Raw genomic sequence first — 22,772 nt, forward strand, 5'->3', positions numbered from 1 at the left:
TTTTCTTTTTGTTTATTATGAGGCCGTTTATTGTGCCTTTATAAATATTTTTTGGATTATATATAGATTTTCCCTTTAGCAACACCATGTTTTTACTTTTCAACATCTATTTACAATCTTTCATTTGTGTATCGTTCCTAATGCCTTAGCATAAAATCAAAGTAATCTAGAGCACCCATATGTCCGAATGGGCCCCTATTTTTGATGGAAACTCCGGATTACTTGTGGCTTCGAAATTTCGATGGAATCGAAGGCCTTTAAGATTTTTAAGTGTTTTAGTCATATACGATAATATTTTGCCAAGGGTAACCCTTTGATAGGTTTTGATTATACGTAAGGGCCTTATTTTTTTAGTACGGATTTCGGACGTCTCCAAGCCATTTATAAGGTGGTCGTAGCCTTTGATATTGGGGCGTTGCCTAATAGGCTTAGTGCCTTCGGGATTCAATAGCCCTGGTCATCCGATTTTTTTATCGGACGACAGCCCCCGAGTCGGGGTAGCCCGTGGGCTTTGGGATCTAGGATCCATTGTAAAGCATCAACAAAGCGAAATGCATAGTAATAAAGTATGAGGGAATCAAAGATTTATTTCATTGTTTCATATGTAGAGTACACAATCGGAGGCGCACAAGCCTTGTGCCGTGGCTAAAATCGGCTATATGGGCACAGTTTATTTGACCGTTTGACTCTTACAATGAATCCTAACCACCATGATTTGGCTTTTTGACATATAAAATTTGCCCTTTCTAACCTAGGGGTGATGGCAGTATTTGAGGCCGAACTTGTGAGGGCTCGGATACTGTTGGTTTGGTGTGAACGATCAATAATTCCGGCTTAAGGCTCGTCTTCAAAACTAAGGTAGCATATTTTATTATTGCCTTGTTAAAAACCTTGCTGAAAACCCCACTTCGGAACAAAATCGGCTCAAGGATAAAAGAGTACAACACGTGCTTTCAGACCTAATAGTCACATTTGCCCTTGGCCGAGTACCTGCATAAGTTAGTCCGTAATATAATGAAATTAAAAATGGAATTGAATTCGTACTTTAGCACTAGTAGTGCTTTAAGTGTGCCATGTTCCAGTTAATCGGCAGTTATATACCTGTTCCCGAGTCGAGTTTATTCGAGCCTTTGCCGGTTATTTTGGCAACTCTATACGGTCATTCCCAGTTTGGGGCCTGTTTCCCGTCGTTTGGGTTCCTGGTGTCTAGCGTTATCTTTCTCAGTACCTCCCTACTCGCTGCTTCTGGGCGGTCAACCGGACCAGGGCGGCTTCTTGCCTCTCGTCCAATAGTTCCAGGCTCGTAGTCATGGCCTTGCCATTTGACATTTCTGTAGCATACTGCAACCCGAGGCTCGGTTCCCCTACCTCGACTGGTATTAATGCTTCTGCTCCATGGACTAGGGAGAACGGGGTCGCTCCGGTACTCGACTTCGAAGTCATACGGTATGCCCGCAAGACTTTGGGTAAGATTTCCTTCCACTTTTCCTTAGAATCAGTTAATCTCTATTTAGGTTTTGGAGTATAGTTTTGTTCGTCGATTCTGCTTGTCCGTTCCCACTAGGGTGTTAAGGCGTTGATAATATATTCTTAATCTTGCGGTCTTCAAAAAACTTACTTACCTTGCTGTCGACGAATTATTTTTCGTTGTCGCAAACGATCTCGGCCGGTATCCCAAATCGACATATTATGTGATCCCAGATGAAGTCGAAGACTTCCTTCTCCTAGACCTTCTCGTACGTTTGAGCCTCGACCTATTTGGAAAAATAATCGGTCATGAGTAGTATTATTGGGCCTTACCAGGTGCCTATGGCAGGGGACTGACGAAATCCATTCTCCACTTCATAAACGTCCATGGTGACAGGACCGGGTGAAACATCTCTCTTGGTTGATGGATCATCGAGGCTTGTCTTTGGTATTCGTTGCATTTTCGTGTAAAGTCTTTCACATCCTTCTCCATTTCATTCCTGTAGTAGCCGGCTCTGATCAACTTCTGAACCAAGGATTCTGCCCCCGAATGGTTCCCCCAAGTGCCTATGTGGACCTTCCTCATGGCGTATTCGTTTTCTCCTGGACCTGAGCACATAGCCAACGGGCATAAGAAGGACCTTCTAAGCAATTTCCTTTCCACTAAACTAAACCTGGAAGCTTTGGCACGAAGGGCTTTCGACTCCTTGGGATCCGATGGAAATATTCCTGTTTTCAGGTAGTCTATGTATTTGTTTCTCCAATCCCAAGTCAAACTTGTCGAGTTTACTTCGGCGTGACCTTCTTCTATCATTGAGTTCATCAGTTTCACCACTGCCCCGAGTCGAATTCATCAGAGTCGATAGACGGCCCCAAGTTGGCCAGTGCATCAGCCTCATTGTTTCGATCTCGAGGTATGTGTTGTAGAGTCCATTCCTTGAATTGGTGTAGGGTTACCTACAATTTGTCCAAGTACCTCCGCATTTATTCCTCTTTTAATTCGAACGTTCCGTTGACTTGATTTACGACAAAGAGGGAGTCACATTTGGCTTCGATCACTTCGTCCCCGAGGCTCTTGGCCAGTTCTAGACCTGCAAGCATAGCTTCATGCGCGGCTTCATTGTTAGTCAATTTTAGTGTTCTAATATACCGTCTAATCAAGGTACTCGCATGTGGTTTTAATACGATATCGAGCCCGAAACCCTTTGCGTTGGAGGCACCGCCCGTAAATAGGGTCAAATCCCTGAATAGCCATGGAAGTGAACAGCAATTCTTTTTCAACATCGGGTATCAAGGCCAGCGTAAAGTCAGCCATAAACTCTGCCAAAATTTGAGACTTTATGGCAGTCTGGGGTTTGTACTCGATATCATACTCACTAATCTCTACGGCCTATTTCGCCAGCCAGCCTGAAAGCTCGGGCTTATACCTGACATTCCTTAGTGGGTAGGAGGTAACGACACATATGGGGTACCATTGGAAGTACGGTTTTAGTTTCCTGGAAGCGCTTAGTAAGGCAAGCGCAAACGTTTCTGGTGGGATATCTTATCTCGGCATAGCCTATAGTTCTACTGACATAATAATAGATGTACCTTCTTCCTCTCGAACTAGGACACCACTTACCGCTACCTCAAAAAACAGTCAAGTAGAGGTACAACTGGTCGCCCGCCTTCGAAGTGTGCACCAAAAGGGGGCTCGACAGGTATCGTTTGAGTTCCTCCAAATCTTGCTGGCATTCCGGAGTCCAAGAAAAATTGATCTTCTTTTTTAGTAATGAGAAGAACCGAGGGCTCTTATCTGACGATCTCGAGATGAATTGGCCCAATGCGGATATCTGCCCGGTCATCCTTTGAATTGGCTTAATGTTGTCGACTACTAGGATATCCTTTATGGCCTTTATTTTATCGGGGGTGATTACTATCCCCGGATTAGACACCATGAACCCGAGAAACTTGCCCAAACCGACCCCAAATGCACACTTCTCCTGGTTTAGCCTGATGTTGTACTTCCTTAATATGCCTAAGGTTTCCTACAAATGTTTCAAATGGTCCTATGCTGGCAAGGACTTGACAAACATATCACCAATATAAACTTCCATTGATTTCCTATTTGTTCTTCAAACATTCGATTTACTAGGCGTTGGTATGTGGCACCAGCGTTCTTTAATCCGAACAACATTACATTATAGCAGTAACTGCTGAACTTTGTTATGAAAGAAGTCTTTTCTTGATCTCCCCGGTCCATCCAAATTTGGTTGTACCCGTAATAGGCATTGAGAAAACTGAGTATCTCGTGTCCGACGTTTGTGTTGATCATTCGATCGATGTTAGGCAAAGGAAAAGAATCCTTTGGGCATGCCTTGTTCAGGTCCTTATAATCTACATACATCCTCAGTTTATTTCATTTTTTAGGTATTACCACTATGTTAGCTAACCAATCCGGGTATTTAACTTCCCGGATGGAACCTATTTTTAGAAGTTTGGATACCTCATCCTTGATGAACACGTGTTTGATTTCGGACTGCGGCCTTCTCTTCTGCTGGACCGAATGGAACTTCGGATCCAAACTCAACTTGTGAGTGGTTACGTCCGGTGGGATCCCTTTCATGTCAAGATGGGAACATGCAAGACAATCGGTGTTAGCTCTAAGAAAATCAATAAGTTTTTTCTTGAGCTCGGGGGATAACCACGTGCCCAAGTATACCTTTTGATCCATTAAGTGCTCGATTAATATAACTTGCTCCAACCCCCCGACCGTTAATTTTGTGGCGTTGGTGTCCTTGGGCGCTATGAATGATCTTGGGACACTGTAATTGTCCTCATCATCTGCTCCTTGTTCTTCATGTTTCTCCGACTCGGCTGAGGTCGGTACCATTGATTGTTATTTAGTTTCTTCTATTCTGGTCGGTTCCGCGCTTCTTGATATTGAGACCGCGAGCACCAGTATCACTTCATCGACAACAAACATCTCCCTTGCGGTCGACTGTTCTCCATAGATCGTTTTGACTCCCCCCCCCCCCCGATGTGGGAAATTTCAGTGCCTATTATAAGGTCAAGGGTACCACCCTCATATTGTGGACCCATGGTCTTCCGAACAAAGCATTGTACCTCATATCCCCTTCAATCACGTGGAACTTCATTTCTTGGGTTGTCTCGGAGTGTCTACCGAGAAAGTTATCTCTCCTTTCATAGTCCACATTCCATATTCAACCTATTAAATAGTCGGATCGCCGGTACAATTTGATCTTGTAATCCCAATTGCTCTATGACCCTCAATTTGATGATGTTGGCCGAACTAACTGGATCAATCAACACACGTTTAACCCGAGATATATTGATAACTACAGAGATTACCAGTGCGTCGTTGTCAGGTTCCACAATTTCCTTTGTATCTTCATCGCTGAACGAGATAGCTCCCTTCGGAACGTAATCCAGGGTACGTTTTTCCCTCTTAATAGACATTTAAGTGCGCTTCATCATTGGCCCTTGGGGGACATCGACTCCCCCAATGATCATTTTGATCACGTGCTGAGGCTCCCCTTGTTTGGCCGTTTGTTGGCATCTCTATTTCTAATGTGGTTTTTGTCTCGCTCGCTTAGGAATTCTTGGAGGTACCTATTATTGAACAATCGAGCGACTTCTTCTCTTAACTGGCTGCAATCTTCGGTCCTCTGATCGTTAGTGACATGATACTTACACATTAAATTAGGATCTCATTGGGCAGGGTCAGACTGCAATGGTCGGGGCCACTTGGTCTCTTTGATGCTCCCTATGGCCGACACAATGCTTGCAACGTCCACGTGAAAAGTGTACTCTGATAATCTTGGTGCTTCCCTACTCCCGAGCGACCTGTCAAACCCGCTCTTACTTATCAGGCCCGGCCACTCGGCCCTCGATCACTTCTCTTCTTGTTCCTAGTTGGATAATGCCCGGATCCGTTTCCCTCTGCTCCGCATTGTATATCTGATACCAATCTCTGATTGGCCTTGGATCCTGATCAATGGACCTCTTAGATCTATCATCGTCTCTGATGGGCTAAACATATCCAGAAGGGGCCCCGCGTTGGTCGTCTTCGACCTTAATCTTCGATCAGTACCTGTTATGGACATCGGCCCAGGTTATTGTCGCGTATTCCACCAAATTTTATTTTAGCTATTGAGAGGCCATGGAGCTTCAGGATTTGAGCCCCTGAGTAAATGCCCGAACGTCCCAATCATCCGTAATTGGTGGAAGATCCATCCGTTCCATTTGGAATCTTAACACGAACTCCTTGAGCATCTCGTTATCCCTTTGTTTGACCTTGAAAAGGTCTAACTTTCTGGTCTTGACCTTGATGGCTTTGGCATGGGCCTTTACAAAAGCATCTGCAAACATAGCAAACGCGTCAATGGAATTTGGAGGCAAGTTGTGGTACCAAATCATCGCCCACTTGGGCAAAGTTTCCCCAAACCTTTTCAGAAACATCAACTCGATTTCGTCATCTTCCAAGTTGTTCCCTTTGATTGTGCATGTATAAGAGGTTACATGCTTGTTTGGATCTGTGTTCCCATTATACTTGGGAATTTTGGGCATTCAAAAACTCTTCGGGATCGGCTTCGGTGTCGGGCTGGGGGAAGGGTTTCTGGATAAATTTGGAGTCTGGTCCCTTCAATATCGGAGGTGCTCTGGGGATCTGATCATCCCTAGAGTTTTACATTTTCACCTTCTTGTCATTAGCCTCAATCTTTTTTTTCCTAACTCCACCCATTTTGTTAATGCCTCGAGCATCTTTATTACCTCAAAAGTTTCTCCGGGCTCGGCTTCACCCGATCTCTTGGTGACTTGTTCGTCTCTTCGAGTATTCCCCCAAGATTGTTCGGGCTCGACCCTGTTAGGGGAGTGGCTTTGGTGCAGTTGTGCTATTGCCGCTTGTTGAGCCTGCAACATTTCAAAAATCAATTGTAGGCTCACCCCGTCACCTTCACCTTGCTTCTTGAGTTGTTGGTCGGGTCCCCCGCAAATACTATTTTCGGGATCAGTTGGCGAATTGACATTGATTGCCACCTGCGAGTTAGCATCGACCAAGTCCGTGCCTGGGACACCATTGGGATTGGCATGAGGCACATCATTATTAGGCACCATACCATTATTTTGGTGGTGATGGCCTGACTCGGCATCAACAATCAAGTGAGTGGACTGAGAGTTTGACATTCTTAGGCTGACCTGGAATTAAGATTTCAAAGAGAAAGCGTAAAATAGGGTGTGTTATGGAGATCCTTATCAATCACTACTATTATCCTTAGTCCCGTGGTGGGTGCCAAACTATTTTTTTTTTGTGCCAAACTATTTATCTAAAAAATAAGTAATAATTAAACTTGTACGTGATTTAATTCAATATGAATAATTAAGAATAAAAGATAAACAAATTGAAGACAAGATAAACGATCAAACCAATTGCAATTCAATTACCAAGCCTGATCTTAATGTTGAGTAGTAGAACTCATCCTCGGTTGGACCCTCGGTACGAGCTCGGTCGCGAGCGAGGAAAAGAACTAATGAATAATACCTTGAACAATATCTATAAGACAAAAGTAAACTTTTATTGCTTTGAAATGCATGTTACAATGTGTCAAGAAAGAGAACAACTTTTCCTTTATATAGTAGGAGAATTTCAGTCCTAGTACAAGACTAAAAAGGTAAAAATTTTGTTTTCCTTGTAATTATTGATCTATAATTGATACCTAACGGGATTCGTACCGTAAAATCCGGTTGCGGGAGAATATTACGCCCCCTATCCGTCAGGCATAACTGTTCACCGCGTCTCCCAGGTCCATATGCCATGCTTTGTCCAGGGTACATCGCTTTTCCATGTCTGTTCTCAGATACATCATTCGTTCTTCCTGGGTCTCGATTCGAGGAGTTCCCAGCCTCGATTATAATTATGTCGAGCCGCGCTTTCCCTTTGTTCTCTCATTGGGAGATCAGGGAAAACTCTGCCCCCAATTTTACCCGTACACAATAGTAGTGTTCTCTTTTTAAGATTTTGGGTTAGAGTAGATTGTAGGATAATGTAAATTTTGAAGATGACAGATAAGAAATATGAACTTGTTGTTCAAGAAGATACAAATTGTCACTCGGATACGGGTAATCTTATACGAGTTCATTTATAATTCACTTAGTGATTTCCTATTTTAATGACAAATTCGGTATTGGTAGTGGAGAGATTAACCATTGTAATTATCTAATAGTTAGTTAAAAGTTAATTGGCATGTGCAGCACGTGACCGTTAGTGAGGCTGTTAGTAAAACTATCAGGAAGTTAGTTATAACTAACTTCTGGAATTTTCTTTCCTCTCAATTGCTCAATATACATAGCAGAGATCCAGCTGTAAGAGGGCATTTACAATTAAGGCAATAAGAAACTAGTCTCTCAACTCTTCTCTATTCTTATTCTTCTTGTTCTTTTTCGAGCTCAACTTTTTAGAATCAATTCTCCATTTTTGTTCCTTAGGTTAAGCTTAGCCTCTTTCTAATTTTATGTGCTCATACCATTAGTATCAGAGCAGTGTTCCTTTGACCTGCTACCATGGGTGATCACAACACTCAGTATGCAAGAATTACAAAGAGAAGTTGACTCATTGAAGGGGTCTATGGAAGGCATGGTTGGTTCCATCACATATCTGTAGCAAGCAGTAAATGCCAAAGTGGCACAATAAATCAAAGAAATCAAGAGGTTCATGACAAGGAATTTGAACTCTCATATGCTTCAAAATCTTCCTATTAATGGAAAAAAAATCACAAGGGTAACAATGTTGCTCCGATGGAGAATGGCTACAGGGATAATGATCTAGTTGGTCCCTACCAAATAACAACTTGAAATTACCAGCTAGATTTCCCAAAGTTTGATGGATATGGGTTGAAGGATTGGCTCTACAGCTGTGAGAAATTCTTTGATGTGGATGAAATACCTGAAGATGCCAAGGTAAAGTTAGCTTCCTTCAAGTTAGAAGGAAACGTTCTGCAACGGCACCAATCTTACATGAAGAACAGAATCACAAGGGAATGGCCAAGATAGGGGGAGTATGTCAGGAGCTTGTACGCAAGGTTTGGGTCAGAATTATTTCATGATCTAATAGGGGATTTCAAGGAACTTAATCAGCTAAATTCTATTCAGGATTATGTATATGCCTTTGATGAATTACTTACGAGGTAGAACTCTCCGGGGATTATGTTGTGAGCTATTTTGTGAGGGGGATTAAAGAAGAAATTGGACTAACTGTGAAGACGTTAGGCCCTAGATCCTTAGCTAAGGTTGTAAGTTTATCTAGGATTCAGGAATATACTCTAATGGTTCAAAAACAGATCTTTTCTAGTCCTTCACCCCGTATCTCCAGAAACAATATCAAGTTCAGTTCTATCTTCTCTTATGGATCCACCCAACCTACTAAACCCACTCAAAATTTCCTAAGACCCCAGAACACCACCCCTAATAATCCCACTAACAGACCAAACAACAATCCAATTGTGGAACCCAACCTTAAGCATGCTAAGATACTAAAACCTGCTGAGATGGATGAAAGAAGAAGCAATGGGTTGTGCTTCAATTATGATGAAAAATATACTATGGGCATGTTTGTAAGAATAGAAGATAATTGTTTTATATAGAGGTAGAGGAAGGGTGTGAAGAGTTCAAAGAATTGGGCGATGAGGATGTAGTGTTGGAGCCTGCTGAGTTTTAAACTGTGATTGGGCAAGGATTTGAGACTGATGATGAGGACTCCATTTTGCCCCATGTGTTAGTGCATGCTATGAATGGCTTGGATGATTTTAGGTGCATGAGAGTCAATGTATCTGTGAAGGGAAAGGCAATTCATGTGTTGATTGACACTGGTAGCACCCACAACTTCCTAGATCTCAACATTGCTAAAAGACTAAGGTATGTTCTGACTTCTATAACACCCTTTGATGTATCTGTAGATGATGGGAAAAAGGCGCAGAGTAACTATGTGTGTAAGAAGCTGAATTGAAAAATACAAGGGGTAACATTTGACTCTGACATGCTGGTATTGCCTATTGGAGGTTGTAACATGGTTTTAGGGATCCAATGGTTGATCACTTTGGGTGATATCATGTGGAACTTTAAGAAACTTAAAATGGTGTTTACTGTCTTGGGGCATAAGGTGTCTTTGAGGGGAATGCAACCTGCAGCTGTTAAGATGATCCAACAACACAGCATGAAGAAACTACTAGCCAAACCAGCTGAGCTATGTATGACATATGTTGGTGTTTTCAAAGAAAAACAACAAGATAGAGTTGGAGCTAGTTTACTGTCAATGAATGGAGACATTGAACAAACAGGAGAGGCACGGGAACTGCAGGTTATTATACAGCAATATGAGGACCTGTTTGAAGTACCTAAAGAATTTCCCCCACCCAGGGAACATGATCACAAAATTATCTTAAAGGAAGGCACTTACCTATCAATATCATTCCTTACAGGTACCCTGCAGTACATAAAGATGAGATAGAGAAAATGGTGGATGAAATGTTGGAATCTAGTGTGATAAGATCCAACGCCAGTCCTTATTCTTCACCAATTGTCATGGTAAAGAAAAAGGATGGATCTTGGAAAATGTGTGTGGACAATAGGGAGCTGAATAATCACATTGTGAAAGATAAGATCCCTATCCCTATTAACGAAGAGTTATTAGATGAACTACATGGTGCTAGATACTTTTCTAAGTTGGACCTTGTTTAACCAAAAAATGGAATTTTGACTAAAGCTATAATTTAGAAGAACACGGGTTACTGATAATCGCAAGAATGTATAAAAGAAAGTAATTTGGATAGCCAGAATATAATTGAATAAAACAAGTAAACCAAAGTATATTCAGATAATTTTTTTCGTGTCCCTACAATTGTTCAGCCCTCTCCTTTTTATAGCTATTTTTGAGATGTATGTCTTGCCTTTGTCATAATAAGGCCATTATAGGCAATTAATGACATTGAATGCTACGTTACATAATCATTATATTCAAGACAGATTCTCTAACGTTTTTAGCATTTAAGGCTTATTAAATACTGTATTTGGACTCTCATGTGTTGTCAAATTCATTGCCTTGATTCTTCTTGATTCTTGAATTTAAATGTCTTTAATAGGTACGGGCGCTGAATCCTTTGAATGTCTGCCCGTGCCTCTTCCTTTGCCTTTGCTCGCATCCATTGCTACTCGTGCCTCTTGGCTAGTTGAAATTCTTTGACCATTTGACCAGTCTACGTGTCACGACACGTCATCTTCATACTATTTTAATATGTAAACTCAATTTTCCCAATACAGATAGTCCCTCCACTTGCCATTTATTCATCAATTTAATATTTGGGAAGTGAATTTCATTAAAACGGGAATTTTTGTCACCATTAATGCTGTGAAAGAATTGACGCTTCAATTGTCACTTCCATTTAATGCGTTTCACACGTGTTACCTTCCTATTGGTTCTGCAGTTTTGCAGCATTTTTTTAGGCTTTCTTTTCATCTTCCCTGTTTACGAAGTGTCAGTTATCATTATTATGGTCCTTCCATCATTGCACTTTTCCCTTTGACGATTGCTCATCAGTATAAATATAACTTCTTTCTTTGTCTTTACCTCATAAAGTTTACTGAACACTTTATTTCTCAAATCTCTGTTTGTTTCTTCCTCGTATCATCCTTTCTCACTATGTCTTCATCGAACCCTAACCCTAGAAGGGCTTCCATTGTTGATACCTTCCCTAGTGCTCTTAGTAGAGGCAGAAGGGGAGGTAGGCACCGTAGTTCGGGATCTGCACGAGGCTCTTCTGTTTTATCTCCTAGTTCTGGTCCTTCTTCTAGAACCAGAGGTTCCCTTTCTCAAAAATCTTCCTCTAGGGGTAAAGAACCTTCTGAACCATTACGTGAGCCTTTAGTAGAAGAGATAGTCCCTACAGAATTGTCTTTTTATCATGACAAGGAATCTCTTAGGAATCAGGTTTTTACTTTAGATCGTGCTGATGCTTTTCCCACTCAGATTACAGAAATTTTGGCTCATGTAGTTCGTAAAGATTGCCATTGGAGTGATGACTTTCCTATTATTATTCCTAACCCAAATCAGAGAATCACTTCTTACTTGATGGGGTTTTCTTTTGTTTATACATACCCTTTCACCTTAGGGTTCAAACCAGCTATTGACCCAGTCATTCTTGATTTTTGTCATTTCTTCGATGTTTGTTTGGGTCAAATTGGCCCTATCATATGGAGGGTTGTTGCCTGTTTAAGGCATTTAACTAATTCAGCTAGTGTTCCCTTTACTTTCCCTCACCTTATTCATCTTTACTCCCCTAGGCTTTTTTCGCAATGGTGTTTTCACACTAGTAGCCAGGAGTAAGAGGGTTTTGGTGAGCCCTGAGGATGACAAGGACTGTGGCTGGTATGCCCGGTTTGTTGCTGCCCCCACTGCTGGTTTAGTGGTTGAAGATAACGTTTCTTTCCCTGAGAAGTGGAACTTGCACGTAAGTCTTTTATCCTGTTCGTGCCTTTTTTCCTTCAAGTTTATCAACTTTTCTAATTTTGCTTTTCTTTTTCCCTTTTTAGCAACCATGGGAGTTGTGGAAGATGTTCCCTATTTCCGTGGCTGGGTAGACAGATTACTGAAGTCCGCACCAATGGATGGGAGGTCTTGGAAGATACTTTCTAACCGTTATGGTTGGAAAGTAAAGACTCATGGTAAGAGCTTCTTATTTTGTTTCATCTTTCATGCATATGTTTCTCTTTATGGCTCTAATTTCAATCCATCTTTTTATCAGGATTTGCTATTCGAGGAGTTACTACCAAGGCAGTTGCGGCTTCCCGTGCCTGTGATTCCTTCGTTGCCACCCCCAGCTGTTACTGTTCCTTCCTCAACTGTTCTTACCTCGACTGTTTTTACCTCGACCGTTCTTACCTCTTCTACCACTCCTCCTTTGNTACCTCTTCTACCACTCCTCCTTTGACAATTCCACCTCCAATCGTTCATCATATTGAGGTGGGTTCTTCAAGTAGAAGTGCCGCTATGAGGAGGGTGGTTATTGAAGTTCCTACTGAGAGCAGCCTTTTGAGGAAATCAGGTCAGGCAGACGTATGGCTGGAGCCTTTGATTGGCCTAATTGAAAAAGAAAAGCTGGAGAGCCATAGTTCCCTGACTCTGATGAACGATATTGTGCATGCTACCTTGAAGGTATTTACATTCCTTTTTTTTTTACTTTGTAATTTTTTATCTTTGGGATTCTAATTTCTCTTTCCCCATTTTGTTTTAGGCCAATCTTATCGGTACAGAAATGATGAACAGTATCCCCCTCTTGGAGCAGATAGCACGCGATTCTCAGTAGAGAGCACGTGATTCTCAGTTAGAGGCATTCAATTGGAAGGAGCAGTTCGAGAGTATACAAATTGATGTGGAATTCTTACAAGAGAGCAAGAGTACCTTAGAGCACCAGGTGCGAGCTTTAACCTCAGAATTAGCAGTTGCAAAAGCTTCTTTATGCCAAACAGAAAAAGAAAAAGAGCGTCTCGAGTCTTCCTTCTCAGAACAACTATCCAAAGCCAGTGAAGAAAATAGAGAGTTGAAGGTTCTCTTGAGTCAAAAAGAGACTTACTCTGAGGAGCTCGTGCAAAGCTTAACTCAAGCACAAGAAGACCTTCGAGTCTCTTCTGATAAGGTGCGTGCTTTAGAAAGCTCCCATGCCTCTCTTCAAATTTCTTACAACTCTGCCCTGGCTGAAAATGAGGAGCTAAAAAAAGAGATTGCTGATTGGGAAAGGGATTATGAGACCCTTGAAGAGAAATCTGCTATTGAGGCAAGTTGGGCATTTCTGAACTCACGCCGTGATACCCTGATTAAAGCTGGCCAGGAAAATCTGCATTTTTATTCTTTAGAAAATGCTTCTGTTAACTTCATGAATAATTAAATTAAACATGAATTTTATAAAAGAGGGCGCTTTTATATTTTGAAACTTAATGAAGAAGACGTCTCAACTTCATAATGGTGTTAACATACGATAAAAGAAATAGGAACACACATGTTTCTTTTGAAATAACATTGACAAGTTTTTATTTGAACTTTGTCTAGTTTTGAACAATTCTTTACATGTATTCGAATTACATCTATAACTTTCTCGTAACTGTTTTTCTTGTAACAGATTTTTAAGAAAAATAAAAACACGAGGTTTTTCTTTATAACCCGTTTTAGAATAATAAAAACACAAGGTTTTTCTTTATAACTCGTCTTAGTACATGGCTTTTACCCTAACTATAGTAAGGTTTTCTTTGGCCTTGGCTCGTGACTTTGTGACTTTTACTCTGCACTTGACTTTTTCAGGCTTGATTTTTCCTCAATCTTCTTTGCCTTCTTTAAACACATACTCGTGTATATTATGTAGTCCCTAAGTGTTTGAGCGTTGAAGTATGAAGCCTCGAGCACTTGATTGTTTCTCTCATTTGGTCCTTTTCCTGAAAAGGAAAAACATACGGTACTCGGAGGTGCGATTTTAGATGAAGACTGCTTAACCCGTTTGTATTTCTATCAGAATAATTGTAACCCTAGGCCAGGAATTTTAGTTTATTCCGTGTGCCTTACAGGTCGTGACTCATCATTTAGTACGGGTTAGCTTTTTGCCTATCATCTAAAATCGTTAGTAAAATTTTAGAAATTCAAAAATAAACTTTAAAAGATGGGTACCTGACCGTGGGTATTCCTTAGAAATAGTATCTCTTCAGGTGAACAACGTTCCAATGCGAAGGTAGTATTTTGCCATCCATTGTTTCCAACTCATATGCTCCTTTGCCTGCAATGCCACAAATCCTATAGGGTCCTTCCCATGTTGGACTTAATTTTCCGGTATTAGCTGTCTTTGTAGATTGAAAAACCTTTTTGAGCACAAAGTCCCCAATTTTAAAAAATCTGAGGCGTGCTTTCCGGTTGTAGTACGTTCTATGACTTGCTTTTGTCCTGCCATTCTTATTAATGCAGCTTCCCTTCTTCCTTCAAGTAAATCGAGGCTTACACGCATTTCTTCGTTATTAGACTCTTCTGTTGCATGTGTAAACCTCATACTTGGCTCTCCTATCTCAACTGGAATTAAAGCTTCTGCTCCATAAACCAATGAAAATGGTGTTTCTCCCGTACTTGTTTTTATTGTTGTGCGATATGCCCATAAAACACCACGTAGCACTTCCGGCCAATTTCCTTTTGACTTTTCTAAACGCTTCTTCAAATTGTTGATGATAACTTTGTTTGTTGACTCTGCTTGCCCATTACCCACCAGATGATAAGGTGTAGATGTAATCCTTTTAATCTGCCAACTTTGAAAAAATTCCGTGATTTGAGTTCCTATAAACTGAGGGCCATTATCACATACGTTCTCCTTTGGTACACCGAATCGGCATATGATATTCCGCCAAATAAAATCTTTAACTTCCTTTTCTCGTACCTGTTTGAATGCTCCTACCTCTACCCATTTAGTAAAATAATCATTGAGTACGAGTAGAAATTTTACCTGCCCTTTTGCTTGTGGTAATGGACCCACGATATCCATTCCCCATTTGATAAACGGCCACGGTGCAATGACTAGATGTAATAACTCCGCAGGTCTATGCATATTATTACCGTACCTTTGACATTTATCACATTTAGCCACGAAACTTTCTGCTTCTTCTTCCATTTTAGGCCAGTAATAACCTGGCCTAATTAAGGTTCTCACTAGTGATCTTCCTCCGGCGTGATTCCCACAATGCCCCTCGCGTATTTCCCTCATTACGTACTTCGTTTGAGAAGGTCCGAGGCATCTGGCTAAGGGACCACCGAACATTTTACGATATAGGTTGCCCTGGCTTAAGCAGTACCGAGCAGCCTTTTTTCGAAGCGCATGAGCTTTTTTCTTGTCATCAGGGATGGTTCCATACTGCAAAAAAGCAACAATCTCGTTCCTCCAATCCCAAGTCAAATTATTAAAATTTACCTCATTCTTGTCAGGGTCAGAACTGAATGAAATAAATGAATAACCGAGGCGCTCGCATCACTTGCCACGTCAGGCGCAGATGCGAGATTAGCTAAGGCGTCTGCTTCGAGATTTTCATCCCTTGGTATTTGCGTAACTTTCCAGGTTTGAAATTGCTTTATCAATTCCCGCACCTTTTCTAAATACTGTTGCATCCTTGTTTCCTTGGCTGTATAAGTCCCAAGCATTTGATTAACCACGAGTTGTGAATCGCTTTTGATTATAATTTGATTTATGCCAAGTTCTCGTGCCAATTCTAAACCTGCAATCACAGCCTCATACTCTACCTCATTGTTAGTTACAAAATGACATTTGATAGCTTGTCAAATGGTTTCACCCGTAGGTGGTACCAAAATAATTCCTAAACATGCACCTTTTACGTTAGATGAACCATCAGCGAATAAAGTCCAAGTTCCTGGATTAGCTCCATTGAGCACCTGTAATTCTTTTTTTGCTTTAATTGCATCCCTTGGCTAAAACCAGCCACGAAATCAGCTAACACTTGTGATTTTATAGCAGTTCTAGGTTGGTACGTGATTTCGTATTCACTTAACTCTATAGCCCACTTAGCCAACCTACCAGATAACCCATGCTTATGTAATATATTACGTAAAGGGTAGGTGGTTACTACAACAATAGGATCACACTAAAAGTAAGTCTTAACTTCCTAGATGCCATGATTAATGCAAGCGCAAGCTTTTCTAATTGAGGATACCGCGTCTCCGTATCTAACAAAGATTTACTAACATAATAGATAGGGGATTGTTTACCTTGTTCTTCTCGAACCAAAACAACACTTACCGCTACTTCTGAAACAGCAAGTTAAATGAGTAGTCTTTCCCCAGACTTTGGTTTTGCTAGCAAAGGTGGATTGGATAAGTATGTTTTCAAATTCCTAAGTGCCTGTTGACATTCCTCATTCCATTCAAAATGATCCTGCTTCTTAAGGGCTGAGAAGAATTTAAAGCACTTCTCTGATGATTTAGAAATGAATCTTCCCAAGGCTGCAATCCTCCCTGTTAATCTTTGAACTTCTTTCTTGCTCGAAAGTATATCATATGGCCTTAATCTGTGCAGGATTCACCTCAATACCACGGTTAGAAACAAGAAAACCTAAGAACTTACCTGATGCAACACCAAATGCACATTTTTCGGGATTTAACTTCATATTAAATTTCCGCAAAATTTTAAACGTTTCAGACAGATGCGATATATGATCTCCTGAGTGCTGAGTTTTAACGAGCATATCATCTATATAGACCACCATAGTTTTTCCCAAATGCTCTTGAAACATTTTGGTAACTAACCTCTTATACGTTGCTCCTGCATTCTTTAGACCAAAAGGCATTACTTTATAGCAGTAAGTCCCCCTGTCTGTTATGAATGAAGTTTTTTCTTCATCTCTCGGATCCATTTTAATCTGATTATAACCTGAATATGCATCTAAAAAACTTAACAACTCATGCCCTACAGTAGCATCAATTAGTTGATCTATATGAGGTAATGGAAAAGAGTCTTTGGGACAAGCTTTGTTAAGATCTGTATAGTCTACACAGACTCGCCATTTACCGTTCTTTTTAGGTACCACAACAGTGTTGGCTAGCCGCTCAGGATACTTTACCTCGCGAATAGACCCATTTTTTAACAATTTGTGCACCTCATCCTGAATCACCTGATTTTTGAAAGTGCCCTGCTTTTTTTTTTTTTGTTTGATAGGTGGATGAGATGGGTCTTCATTCAACTTATGAGTCATTACCTCCGGTGGTATACCTGTCATATCAGAATGGGACCAAGCAAAACAATCTGCGTTAGCTTTTAAAAATTCAATCAACTTACGTTTCATATCCGGGCTGAGATTGGCTCCTATATACACTTTTCTTTCTGGCCAGTGTATAAAAAAAACCACTGCCTCCAGCTTTTCTATCGTGGTTTTGATGTTTTCATTTTCTTCTGGTTCTTGAATGGAATCGGGCCTTGAATCCACATCTGTTTGCCCTTGTTCAGTTGAGGTTGATGTTATGTTATCCTCAACTGGATTCTGTAATTGCTATTTCTCTTCACCCTTCGCACATAAATTTGCCACGGAGTTGATGCTCCTGGATGTCTTTTGGTCTCCCCTGATTTGACATATTCCCCATGGCGCTGGAAATTTAATGACTTGATGCGAGGTTGATGGAACAGCATCCATGTCGTGGATCCATGGCCTACCAAGAATTATATTGTAAGCCATTTCCATTTCCACTACTTGAAATTTTGTGTCTTTGATAACACCTTCTGCGAACGTAGTAAGCATCACTTCCCCTTTCGTTACAACACTGGAATTGTCAAATCTTGACAAAGTATGCGCTTTTAGTACCAATCTATCCTTTGCTTGCATCTCGCGTAGCACTCGTAACAAAATAATGTTCACGTAACTACCTGGATCAATTAAAACTCGTTTCACGTTAGTGTCAAGTACAAGTAAAGATATTACCAGTGCGTCGTTATGTGGAGTTAATAGACCCTCGGCATCTGCATCATTGAACGTAATATTTTCTTCCTCTAACACATGTCGCAGCCGCTTCCCGTGGGTAATTTTAACTTTGGAAATCTTGTTAGCTGCGGTATACCATACGCCATTGACGTCTTCACCCCTGCTTATAACGTTGACAGTTCTTTTGGGAGAAGGTGGTTTTGGAGGTTCCTGCCTTTTTTTCATGTATGCTTGTTTACCCTTCTCACTGAATAACTCAGTGAGATACCCCTGTTTTAACAAATGATCAACTTCACCCTGCAAAATCCTGCAATCTACCGTTTTATGCCCATGATCGTTATGGAATTCGCACCAATGATCAGGGTTTCGTCTGTTTGGATTTGATCTCATTTCCTTTGGCCATCGTACCTTATCTCCCATGCTTCTTAAAACAGCCACGAGTTCAGAAGGGCTCACGTTGAAATTATAACCGCCAAACCTTGCCTTTAGACCTCTATCATCATCTCGTGATTCACGTGTGCTTCGGTCATTCCCAAATCTAGATGATGAGCCCGACTCTCTATTCCTCAATCTGTGATCGTACCTTTGATTGTCCTATTTTGACTGTGAGTCTCTTCCCGCAGGTCCCATGTATGGCTCGTACCTGTTTTAACTGGACCTTTTTTCGTTTTCCGCCCGTCTTGAGCTTACCTTTTCTTCTTTTTGATGTTGTGAAATAATATCTTCTTCAATCCTCAACTTTGTGCTATATCTGTTGTAAACGTCATTCCATGTTGTAGCTGGGAATTCACGAAGGCTTTCCTTGAGTCGCCTCGTAGCTTCTGAGCTTTTCTCATTCAAATTACTTGTGAAAACTATAGCTGCCCAGTTATCCGGTACATGTGGCAATGTCATTTTTTCACGCTGGAATCTGTCCACAAATTCCCTAAGCAATTCTGAGTCCCCTTGTTCAATTTTAAAAATATCTTCCATTCTTTTTTCGACTTTTTGAGCTCTCGAGTGTGCTTTGATGAAAGAATCTGCAAGCTCAGCAAAAGTATTTATAGAATTTTCGGGTAAAAGAGAATTCCATGTTAGTGCATCCTTAGTGAGTGTTTCACCAAATTTCTTGACTAATACTGATTCAATCTCCTGCTTAGTCAAATCATTGCCTTTTACGCCTGTTGTGAATGCAGTCACGTGGTCTCGTGGGTCTGTTGTTCCATCGTATTTTGGTATATCAGGCATTTTGAATTTTTTTGGGATTGGAAGGGGAGCAGCACTTGGCTTCTAGGGTGGTTGTGAATATTTATCCATATCTACCCCTTTGATCACAGGTGGCACCCCGGGTATTTGCTCTATGCGGTCACTTTGCTCCTTGAGCTGTTTCTGCAATGTTAGTACTAAATTCTGTAAATCAAAATTAACTAAGTTACCTGGTTCTCCCTCCTGTGATTCGCTGGGGGTTCCACCACAACCTGAATTAACAAGCTCGGAACGAGGGTTCTCCAGAGTGTTGTTATTTGGAGTGGGTGTGGGTGGTGTAGCAGGTAATTGACTAACAAAAGCCTGAAGAGCTTTATTGACTTTTGAGGCAATAAGTTTTTGCAAAGCCTCATCCATAGTTTCAACATTTTCGAATTGAGTCTGTCCATCTGTATGAGACCCATCAGGGGTGCCTTCACGAGACTGCCGAGGAGAGCCTCGTGGAGAAGGAATCAGTACGTTATTGTTCTGTGGATCTCTCTGAATTTGCTGGGTTGTTTGATTTTCATGGTTTCCTTGAATGTTGTCATTGTTGTTCGACATGGTTGATGCAACAAGGAAAGTTAGGCTAAAATAAAATAGATTATCAGATTCCCGGTAATGGAACCAATTTGTTTAACCAAAAAATGGAATTTTGACTAAAGCTATAATTTAGAAGAACACGGGTTACTGATAATCGCAAGAATGTATAAAAGAAAGTAATTTGGATAGCCAGTATATAATTTAATAAAACAAAAATAAACCAAAGTATATTCATATGATCTTTTTCGTGTCCCTACAATTGTTCAGCCCTCTCCTTTTTATAGCTATTTTTGAGATGTATGTCTTGCCTTTGTCATAATAAGGCCATTATGGGCAATTAATGACATTGAATGCTACGTTACATAATCATTATATTCAAGACAGATTCTCTAACGTTTTTAGCATTTAAGGCTCATTAAATACTGTATTTGGACTCTCATGTGTTGTCAAATTCATTTCCTTGATTCTTCTTGATTCTTGAATTTAAATGTCTTGAATAGGTACGGGCGTTGAATCCTTTGAATGTCTGCCCGTGCTTTCTCCTTTGCCTTTGCTCGCATCCATTGCTACTCGTGCCTCTTGGCTAGTTGAAAATCTTTGACCATTTGACCAGTCTACGTGTCACGACACGTCATCTCCATACTACTTTAATATGTAAACTCAATTTTTCCAATACAGACCTCAGATCTGGCTACCATCAGATCAGAATGTTTGAACTAGACATTCCAAAAATACCATTTAGAACACACTATGGGTACTATGAGTTCACTGTTATGATCTTTGGTTTAACCAATGCTCCCTCAACCTTTTAGAGTCTGATGAACAAGATCTTTCACTCTCATCTAAGGTAAGTTCATCTTAGTCGTCTTTGAGACATCTTCATCTACAACCCAAAATGGCAGGACCATCTCTTTCACCTAAAAGAAACCTTCAGCATCTTGAAATCCCATACCTTATATGTAAATAAAAGCACATGTACCTTCGGAGTTAAACAAATTGACTATCTAGTTCATGTTATCTCTGAGGAAAGGGTTTCCATGGACACACGGAAGGTGGAATCTGTAGTCAACTGGGGTCAACCAACCACTCCTAAGAGTCTGAGGGGGTTGTTAGGGCTGGCTGGGCGCTATAGAAGATTTATCAAGAGGTTTGGTATCATTTCAAGACCATTGAATTACCTGCAAAAAAAAAAAATCAGTGGAATGAAGTAGCTGCACAGGCTTTTGAACAGCTAAAATGGGCAATCACTACAGCACCTGTTCTGGCTCTCCCAGATTTTTCTCAAGAATTTGTGGTAGAGACATATGCTTTAGGTGGAGGAAATGGAGTTGTATTAGCTAAGCATAACATAACTATAGCCTTCTTTAGCCAAGGCTTATCTGAGAGAAACAAAGCTCTTTCAGTCTATGAAAGAGAACTATTAGCACAGGTGATTGTTGTGCAAAAATGGAGACCATACTTGTTGGGAAGGCAATTCACTATTAAAATTGACTGCCATAATTTGAATTGTTAGAACAAAGGATAACTACCCATAGATAACATAAATGGCTAGTGAAGTTATTGGGGGTATGACTTTAATATCTCTTACGATAGCAGCAAGGAAAATGTAGTTGCAGATGCACTCTCCAGAAAAGAAGAACTTGTCCAACTTTTCAGCATCTCAGGAGTGAAATCTCAATTTTTGAATGTTGTCAAAGACTCAGAGGATCAGGATAACAAGTTGATGAAACTAATTCAATCCATCCAAGCGGGCAAGAATCCTACCAAGCTGGCATTCTAAGCAGGAAGGGCAGAATGATGGTAGGCGAGGTGGCTGAGCTCAGGAAGGGCAGAATGATGGTAGGCAAGGTGGTTGAGCTCAGAAAGGGTCTAATATCCTTTTACCATGATAGTCCAGGTGGTTGCCATTCTGGTATCACAGCAACATTACAGAGGCTCAAGTAGGATTTTTATTGGAAGAAAATGAAGCAAGATGTGCACTCTTATATCAGATGTTGTGATGTTTGTTAAAAATAAAAAGGAGAAAATGTTGCATACCCTGTCCTGTTACAACCCTTTCCAATCCCTGATAGGATTTGGCAATATATCTCGATGGATTTCATGAAGGACTTCCTAAAGCAGCTGGTAAGGAAGTCATTTTTGTTGTGTTGGACTGTTTAAGCAAGGCAACCACTTTATGCCACTCAAACATACTTATTAAGCATTAGATGTTTCACAGTCGTTAATGGATGGTGTGTTCAAGCTTCATGGTATGCCTAAGACTATTGTCTCTAATAGATATCCCATTTTCACTAGTAGGTTTTGGAAAGAACTGTTTAAACTACAGAAGGTATCTCTTCCACCTCTTATCATCCACAAATGGATGGGCAGACAAAGGTGGTAAACAAGTGTTTGAAATGTTACTTAAGATGTATGATATTTGAAAAACCTAGAAAGTGGCCTCAATGGTTGTCACTAGCAGAGTGGTAGTATAACACCACTTTTCATTCTGTTATCAACATGACCCCATATGAAGTTGTATATGGCCAAAAGCCACCTCCATTGCTGCCCTATATGGCCTTTGATTCTCAATTAGACTTGGTAGATAGAAGCTAGCAAGACAGAGAATTAACCCTCAAGAGTCTCAAATTTCACCTTCTTAGAGCTCATAACAAAATGAAGGTTCAAGCTGACAAGGGAAGGACTGACATGTCCTTTTCTGTGGGAGATTGGGTATACATTAAGTTGTAACCTTACAGACAGTTATCACTCAAGTCCCATAACATTCAAAAATTATGTACCAAGTTTTTGGACCTTTCTAGGTCAATTGCAAGGGTGGGACATGTGGCTTACACTTTGATTCTGCCCAATGATGCTAAAATTCACCCTACCTTTCATGTCTCTCAACTCAAGAAGAAGTTGGGGTCTCACACAGCTTCTGTGGCATTACCAGTAGTACACTCTGAAGCTGGCCCTATCCTCCTAATGCCTGAATCAATTGTTGACAAAAGATTGATCAAGAAAAATGGTAGTCCTGCAACTCAACTACTCATTAAATGGCTCAA

The sequence above is a fragment of the Nicotiana attenuata genome, chromosome 8 (genome assembly GCF_001879085.1).
Source record: "Nicotiana attenuata strain UT chromosome 8, NIATTr2, whole genome shotgun sequence".
In the NCBI taxonomy this organism is placed as follows: Eukaryota; Viridiplantae; Streptophyta; class Magnoliopsida; order Solanales; family Solanaceae; genus Nicotiana; species Nicotiana attenuata.